The sequence below is a fragment of the Pundamilia nyererei genome, unplaced genomic scaffold (genome assembly GCF_000239375.1).
Source record: "Pundamilia nyererei isolate P.nyererei 1_Seehausen unplaced genomic scaffold, PunNye1.0 scaffold00006, whole genome shotgun sequence".
NCBI lineage: Eukaryota > Metazoa > Chordata > Actinopteri > Cichliformes > Cichlidae > Pundamilia > Pundamilia nyererei.
Window position 1 is genome coordinate 6,763,346 of NW_005187407.1, and position 8,457 is coordinate 6,771,802.

The 8,457-nt window shown below is 41.9% G+C and overlaps 1 long non-coding RNA gene across 1 annotated transcript in view; it reads right to left on the bottom strand.

The window, feature by feature from the left end:
- Positions 1–388: 388 nt before the first annotated feature.
- The window catches only part of LOC102203011 (uncharacterized), a 35,686-nt gene continuing 27,617 nt past the window's right edge, over positions 389–8,457 (bottom strand). Inside the window, exons 3-4 of the long non-coding RNA XR_311438.1 lie at positions 3,734–3,831; positions 389–540 (exon numbers count right to left, since the gene is read on the bottom strand). This is a non-coding gene — a long non-coding RNA (uncharacterized LOC102203011). The remainder of the gene's footprint in view (positions 541–3,733; positions 3,832–8,457) is intronic.

The following is an 8,457-nucleotide window of genomic DNA, read 5'->3' on the forward strand; positions in this document are numbered from 1 at the left end:
CACAGTGTTGAATGACAGAGATTTTCAAGAGGAAGGCTTCTTGGCGCCGACTGAAATTTCTTTCCTCTACATTTCGTAAGTTTGTCTGGGAAAACTACAACTGTGTCAGGTGTGTGATTTGATCAGGACACATAGTGCTTTGATCACACTGCCAGCTTTTATCAGTGTGCATGCTCTTTTCATAACCACATAGGACCCAATTATGTCAAGCACATTGTTCTTTACCTGGAGTGCCACAGCACTGAACAGAAAGAAAGAAATAACTCACACTTAAAACATCACTTATGGGAGAAAAAGTCTTTATTTAGCTGTCAGAAAATATACTTGTTAAATTCAATCACTGACATGAAATAAATACATGCTTTAATGTGTAGAATATTTTCATCTTATTTTAAGAAGTGTTTTTCCATTAAAAAAAAGAAAAGAAAATATGATACCCATCAGAACAAAGGCACAGTAAGTACTATTTTCAGGCTGTTGTAAGACTCTGTATTGCTGAAAGTTTGGCTCCGTTCTTCTTAATCAGGATAACTTATTTACCTAAAAAAAGAGAAATACAAAGAAATAGAAGAGAAATATGAGTTTATCATTCCAACAGTGTTAGATTTTATCACAGGAGTTTATTAATTACAGTTTTAAAGAAAAATATTGATGCTGCGTGGAAACAAATGTACAGCACACAACGTTTAGGAAATACTCTTTAGCTTTCAGTAAACACAATTTTTCCACCAAGATTGGGGAAAGAGTGAGTTATGCTTCATACACAACAAACACATAACCTCCGTGTTTACAGTTTGCCATCAAGCGTGAGGGACGGCATTTGTTGTAGAGTTTCGTCACATCCCAGAGCATGAGCCTTGAATGAAAGGAGCTCAGTGAGCTGCGAGTTCCCAGTGTACTTGAAGGCGACAAAGGCCTCAGCAATATCCGCTGACATTAGTCCCCCTCATATCACACTGCACTTTCCTCCTATTGTTCTCCCTGCACTTCTCACATGTATTGTCTTACATGATATCCTTAGAACCTGATAAGAAGCCCAGTGGAGGTTTTTGTAGCTGAGGACACAGGCCTGGGAGTGTCTCAGGGTTACAGCTGCTTATTATTCTCTAATAGAGAAGCCTAGAAGACTCTAAGGTCTGGGGAACGCCTTACCGGATCCCTGTACCCTCAGCCTAACCTGGGTTACCTGCATTTCCAGCCTTTCCTCCATTACTCCTGCCATACCCGACACTCCCTTCCTCCAAAAAGACATTATGGTATTAAATTTCCTCGAAACCATAGAGCTCGTTGACAAGCATGGAAGGTATTAAGGGGCCCAATACAAATGTATAGGCTGTACAGAACAGCTGGGGTCATTTGAGACAGTAAGGGTGGCTGAGTGTCTCGTCAGCTGCATCAGACTACAAAGACAACAAAGCATGTCATTTTATGAACCTGTGACTGCTGTTTGCTGATTTAACTGACCACTTGAAATAGCTGTAAGAGTGCACTACACCTTTACAAGCTGCAATAAATCAGTAACTCCCCAAAGTTTTTTTTCAGAGAAAACAAGAATTTATGGATGTAGTGTTTTGGCCAGACATGTTTCCTTGAACAAGTTTGTCTGATGTTTGGCTGACAGTACAAAATAGTTCAGGGCTGGCATGGGGTCCCTGGGCCATCAGCAGTCCAACTCAGCCTGACTCCAAAAGATGAAGGGAGGTGGATTCAGACAACTCAAACACACCACCCTGTCTGTTCACAACTCCTCAAGGGCAAACACTGCCTGCCTGTCTGTTTGTGGCAGCTGATCGCAGTCAAAACTACATGTGCCTTTCTATGCATCCTCCTGATGTCCTCTGCTGACACTGCAGTTTTATGCCTATAAGGATGATCCGCTGTATTTGCCTCTTTCAAAAACTTTCAACCAAAGTGTAAAATATTTCAAGAAAAAACAGAAAGACTGAGATGAAGCACACTGTGAAAACTCGTGCTTCAAGATGAATACTTAAAGGGTAAAATATTGTAATATGTTCTTATAACTTTATTATTTTTCAAATGTCCCAAAGAGAGTTTTGCATCTTTTACGAACTAGGGCATTTTTAATAGTTTTAGCCATCGTTTTCTTGGTTGTCGTAACATTTCATTGACTGTAAAATTCAGAGAGAGACATTTTGAGAAAGCAGACCCAAGAGTTGTGAAATATGATCTTCCCATTTTTAGCTTTATGATACTGGTTGATGGCCAAAGTCTCAAACAGTGAAAGTGCAAGTTTTGTTGCAGTCTTGGATCTATGTGATGTCAAAGACAATGATATCATCCTTAATGCGGTCACCTCAGTCCAACATCTTTGGCTGTTAGCACAGCAGCCTGGCATGCTTTCTGCTTGTGAGGAGTAGCCAATCAGAAGACAGTTTATTTAAAAGGAGGTTGGCCTTAAAGGGAGAGGAGTTAAAAACATTTTTTTCTCTTTTATTATACAGAGGTTGAATTCAGGGACTGAACCAATATGTTTTAGCCATAAACACTAGTAGATTCCAAATATGAGCATAATAGCATAAGCATTGAAATATGAGCATAATAGGTCCCCTTGTCATTATTTTCATCATTTATGTTATAAAATACACACACATGCACACATCTATATTTTAGTTTACGGATATTGTTCGGTGACTTGGAATTTCCCTGAGCGGATCTGTAAACATGTATAGTTGTCGTGCTCTCCATCACAATGCGCATTTATGCAGAAAAACACTGGAATTTTGGGGAGTGCTCTCTCCTCTTCCACAAAAAAATAAAAAGGATTTCATGTCAAAGTGTCCCCCAGGAAATTGACAAAGGCAGAAAGTAGTATCTGGTGTTGCCCCAAGTTGTAGGAGGAGTTTTATGCCTTAGTCTCCTTCTGCTAACTACTCCCAGTAGACAACAGTCAGATGCTTCCAGTCTCCAGGAGGGAGAAAGTGATGCTGCTAATCTATAGAGAATAAGACCTGACTGAAGTCTATTAGAACTGGAAGAGAATATTTATACAAAGTCAGCAGGAACATGATGTATGTATAGACAGGCACATGCACTAAATAAGACTGTTTATTTTGCATTATGCAGTCTATGACTGGATATGTTTTTCAACATATAAGTGCATGAGCAGATACCGAAAAACAAACTGGGGGTAATAAACAGACATACAGATGCACAGACACAAAAACGAACATCCACAGAGATGTAACACACACACAAACACATCTCTCCACCATCCCATTGCCTGCCTCTCCTCCGTTCTCTGTCTATCTCTGTCCAAGCTTCTGAACCTTTGGGAGACACATTCTTTTTCATCTGTCAGTATGGATGGAAACAGACATGTTCAAAACACACAACAATGGCCTCACCAGCACCAAGGAGGCTCTATGTTTTGTATGCTTGAAGCACTGCATTATCTCTTAAGTGTCTAGCAACCTCAGTATAGTAAATAATGGATGCTCCTCTTCCTTCTGAAAAACCCCCTCTTTCACTTCAGGGACCAGTCATGGTTTACCTGTATAAATGCCCTTTCTGTGTCTTTGGAGAAATGGATAGCACGAAAGGATGTGGGTCAGATGATTTCATTAGCACAGCATTTCTCTCTGTGTCTCCTTCAATCAGCCATTTGACAGAGGCAATGTCACTCAAAAGTGTCTTACAGACACCTCCATATCAAATGTTCTGAGAAAAAGGATGCACAGAGCAGGCCATGTAACAATGGAGCGAGTTCGGTTACCTCTGAGATCAGCAGAATGTATTCCATGTCCTTAGTCGGAGACTCCAGTCATTATTCCAGATGTTTGTGGATCGTGATGGACTTCTGGTCCATCAAACCTGAAATAACAGGACAGGTATATTGTTTAGCGCTGTATATATGAAGACATTTCACAGTTGTTCCATGTAACTAGACTTAATCAGAAGGTGAGGGGCCTTTCCACTTATTGACCTACTTGTTTCTTTTTACCGTTAAGTCAAAGCAGGATTTTGCAAGACTATATTGTGCCACTACATAACTAAGTCTCTTTGGTATCCCTCCCCCGTTCATTCTGAGGTTACATCGAAAGAGTTTCAGCTATTGTGAATTATTTACTTGATTCTCCATTCGGCCCTTTAACCCCTCAGCAAAAGCACAGGCAGTTGGGGTTAAAAATACACTCCCGCAGGATCTGAGTTTGACTCTACATCTGTGAGTGTGTGCTTGTGTGCATTTGTGCTTGAGTATGGACAGAAAGGTGAATTTAAAATATAAAGCAGTATATATTCCATGTCACAGAAAGCATCTTCCTCTGTCTCACTCTTGTGCACTGTCTCCCTTGTGCTGTCTCTCTCTCTCTCTCTCTCTCTCTCTCTCTCTCTCTCACACACACACACACACACACACACACACACACACACACACACTGGAACACATATATGTGCTACTTTATGAGGTACTTTCTGAGTGAGAATCCAGGTCATCCCAGATGGGATTATTATAACACAGCTTGAGCTATGCAAGACTCATGAGAGTGATTGTGTGACTTTGTGTCTGAGAATGTGTTAGTCTGTGTTTTAATGTTTGTTAGGCAGCGACCTGAGTGCACATGAGGGTGCACCTGTCTGTATCTGCGAAAGCATAAAACACACAGCACATAGGAGGAAATGCTGAACCATTAGCAAGAAGAACCACTTACAACTGTGTCAAAGTAAAAAACTGGCTTACAAAAGAGCACATCTATTTATGTTTAGCTTCTGAGTCAAAGGCTAAAGATATATGTCTATCAGCAAACTGAGACTTCAGCAGCTTCCCAGTCTAACTGAGGGAATACTTTCTCTGAGATACAGTATGTGGACCTGAATGGATCTGCACCGACACGTACACACACACACACACACACACACACACATCTACTCTCTTAACTTTCCTTGGCTATATTGCCGTGGTATATCCCTGCATGCAGTGAGGTTGTCATGGATACACCCAGACACATCCGCCATCCCATAAGCGGGGGGATGCTGAGCGCTTCAGAGGGGCTGGCGCCAAACCCTCAGTCCCCATTCTCTACCCCTTCCCCCAAAATGAATTCTGTCCCTATTCTCCCTGAAAACTGGCTCAACCTTAAAAAAGGCTCTCTGCTTGTCAAACGCGGAGGCCTGGAAGAAAGCCGGAGTTATTTTTTTTTGCTGTGGCCTCCTTTGCTCCTCACTGGAATGGATCATTATGGGCCTTTAAAGATGATGGAATGATGACGAGTAAGCTATAAACAGGGAAAAAAAACACATTGGTACCGATTTGACTCCAGTTGGAGAAAAGCTGAAATCAATGCTGCACCTGGAGAATGGGTGTATATGCATGTACTTTGTGTGTGTGTTAGCCTCAGGGCTGTGGTTAAGCCTGTAGTTCATCCTGAACTGATCCTTTTCATTAGCCATTATCAATAATTCAACATTGCACTTGCTTTAATGGTTTAATGTGGGCAAACCCTCAATCTGCACACATTCACTATGACACACACACACATACACACGCGCTCATATGCTCTGCCTAATAGCGCTCGCTCTCTTGGCCTGTACCCAGTGCCACCAAGGTGAATATAGATGTATTATCGTGCACATAACACAGTCAGTGCACCTAAGGCTTTCAAACGTAAAACACCTATCAATCAGATGCACCATTTTGCCCTACCAGAGTCTTACAGTATCCTCTGACTTATAGGAGAAATCATTTTTTCCTCCTGCAAAAGTCTTTTTTCTTTTTTAAACTGCATATCAAGTTATATATGCAATAAAATGGCACGCCAGCTCCTCCTGTCTGAGACGAGGAAGTGAAAGGGTTAATCTTTTATGACGTGCCCCCTCCCGTTCCTACACTCTTTGCCCTCCCTTTCATATTCTCCACCATGGCAGTGCTCAGTAGCAGCACATATGCTGAAAAAATAATCCTCTTTGATTGGAAGGCTAATTTGAAGTGTCAATTATTCTTATGCAAATTAAGGTACAGTTTCTCACGTCTGAAACGGGTTTGGCGGCACAGATGCGTGTGTGTGTGTGTGTGTGTGTGTGTGTGCGTGCGCGCAAATCTCCTTCCAAAAAAAAAACAAAAAACCATACAGCACTATCAAACCCTTCCCCCCAACCAACTCTACATCTATACCTCTTAGGCAAGAAAGCTGACATACAAAGAGAGACAGTATAATGGGATGAGTATATTTGCATGCACATTGTCCACGCTGAACGCTAAACAGATCATAAATTGAGAGTGCAATGTCAAAACAGTAACAAAGGCATAGAAGTGCAAGTCAGCTCCCAAAACAGTCGACAATACAGAGGCATGTAATGTAAATAATGAAATGATGTCGGGTAAACAGGAATACAACGAGAGCTTGGATGTATCACGGGAAGTATTGTGGTTTAACAAAACAATTTGCGAAAGCTTTTGTCATCTAAACACTTTCCAGTAACATTCTCCCTTCTGCCACTGCCACACCAGAGGTGCAAAGCGAGGAATATAATCCCAGTGTCTCCACAGTAGAGAGAGAGAGGCATAGGAAGATCTAGTTTAAAGAAAAAGGAATAAATGGAGTTTTGAGAGCAGCACCATGCACCTAAAAGCACACATCTGTGTCTAAGTAGAGTATGTGAATGAGTGCATGCTCCTCTGCATTATAATTAAAACTTTGGACTCTAGCTTGAATCTGGATGAGGAAGTTGAGCTGACAAAGTGAGGATGGAAAAAAAGGACAAAAAACTCCCCCAAAACCCAGAAGCGGACAGACTGAGGACTTTACAAATAGACTCTGTTGTCTGACCCTCTCAGCTGATCTGGCAGCTCAAGTAAGAAAAAAGCTTTTCAGGCCCAAAACAGGATCAAACAACCTGCTATAGAGTCCGGTTACACCACAACAATAGCTTACATTCACTCTCAGTTTCAACACACAAGCTTCTTTTTTCTTTTTTTTTACCTCAAAGAGAGCAAAGGGAGAGAGTGCGTCTGGTTTAGAGGGTGGGTTCATGTGGGTATGTATACTGATATCTTAAACGATAATGGCGCTCAGTAGATTAGATGGTATCCGCCATACTGTGTTTGTTTTCAGCGGTCGACTCCTGCCTCTCGACTGAGATGTATGGTCAACCCTGCAGGCACTCTCCCTCTCAAGGAAACCTTTAGATACTGTCAGGGAAAGTGAAGAACACTGACAGATAGCATTCAAAACTCTGAGATAGAGACAGCTGTGAAATGGTAGCAGGAAGGATCATTAAATATATAATGTGAAATGCACTGACAGCTAAAAACCTGCGATTGTGAGAATAAGTAACCGTTAACTGGTCGCATTAAATATTTGAGGAATTGTGAATTCATTTTCAAGCTATTCGTACACTTTCCTTCATTAGCTCAGGATTTTATACTCAACACACACTGAGAGAGTCCTAAAGATACAACTTGCAGCTCATTAATCACACACCCAGAATAGACAGAATAATATCTGCTAACCTGCTAAGACCAAGCTGAATAGAAGCCCTGGCAGACTGTATTTGTTTTGCATTGGCTCAGTAGTTCGGAAGAAATTAGTATGCAGTTAGGGATGGGAGGGCTTGTCAAGATCAGGAAGAAATCTCTACCCACCCACCGGGTAGCTCTACATTCATGAACAAGGTTGACAAGAAAGCTGACTAGTGTAAAGACAAGGAGCAAATAAGATGGCGGCGAACGCGCTGAATATTCTTTTTCATACGAGTGCACTGAGAACACTTTCACAGACAGGCCTGTTCTCTGTCTGTCTGTCTTATATGTCTGCTCATCTGTCAAGACACTCACTCTCCCTTTTTCTTTCTCGCACCCTCTAGCCACTCTTTTCTTTTCAAAAACTATGTGTCATGCACGTCAAAATGCGAAGGCCAGCCCTTTTGAGGGTGTTCTGCTGGACCATAGAGCGAATAAACATCCATGTCAGGAGAAAGCGATCTGGGGCCCTTCTCTAACTGAGCCCGAGCTCTCCTGGGAAACACACAGCTCATACAATGGATAGAGGAGGTCTTTTGTTGAGTCTCTGGGAGCTGCAGGGCTAGCTCTGGATCAAACAGGGGTGTATGTGTGTGTGTGTATCTGTGCATGCGTGTGTGTACATTTCTTCATTTTGTGCACACACGCACACACCTTTGCCCACACACAGAATCACAGACTCTCCTCATCTCCCTAAACTCAGTGTGACTAAGTAAACTTCTTCACCCTTTTATAGCTGTTACCTGAAATCACCAGCAGGAGAGGAGAGGTGAGACAAAAGATGAGAATTGTGACGCAAGCTAGTGTTGTACTGATTTAAACAGGTTTAGTGTCAGTCTAAAGGGGCTTTCTGATGTACTGTATTTAAATCACAGTTCAAAGCTTGCTGCTGTGCTGCCTTGCATCCCGCGCACGTGCGGGTGCAAGACAGGAAAAGTCTGTAGGGAAGTGTCTAATGCTAATGGGTTACCTGTGTGTGT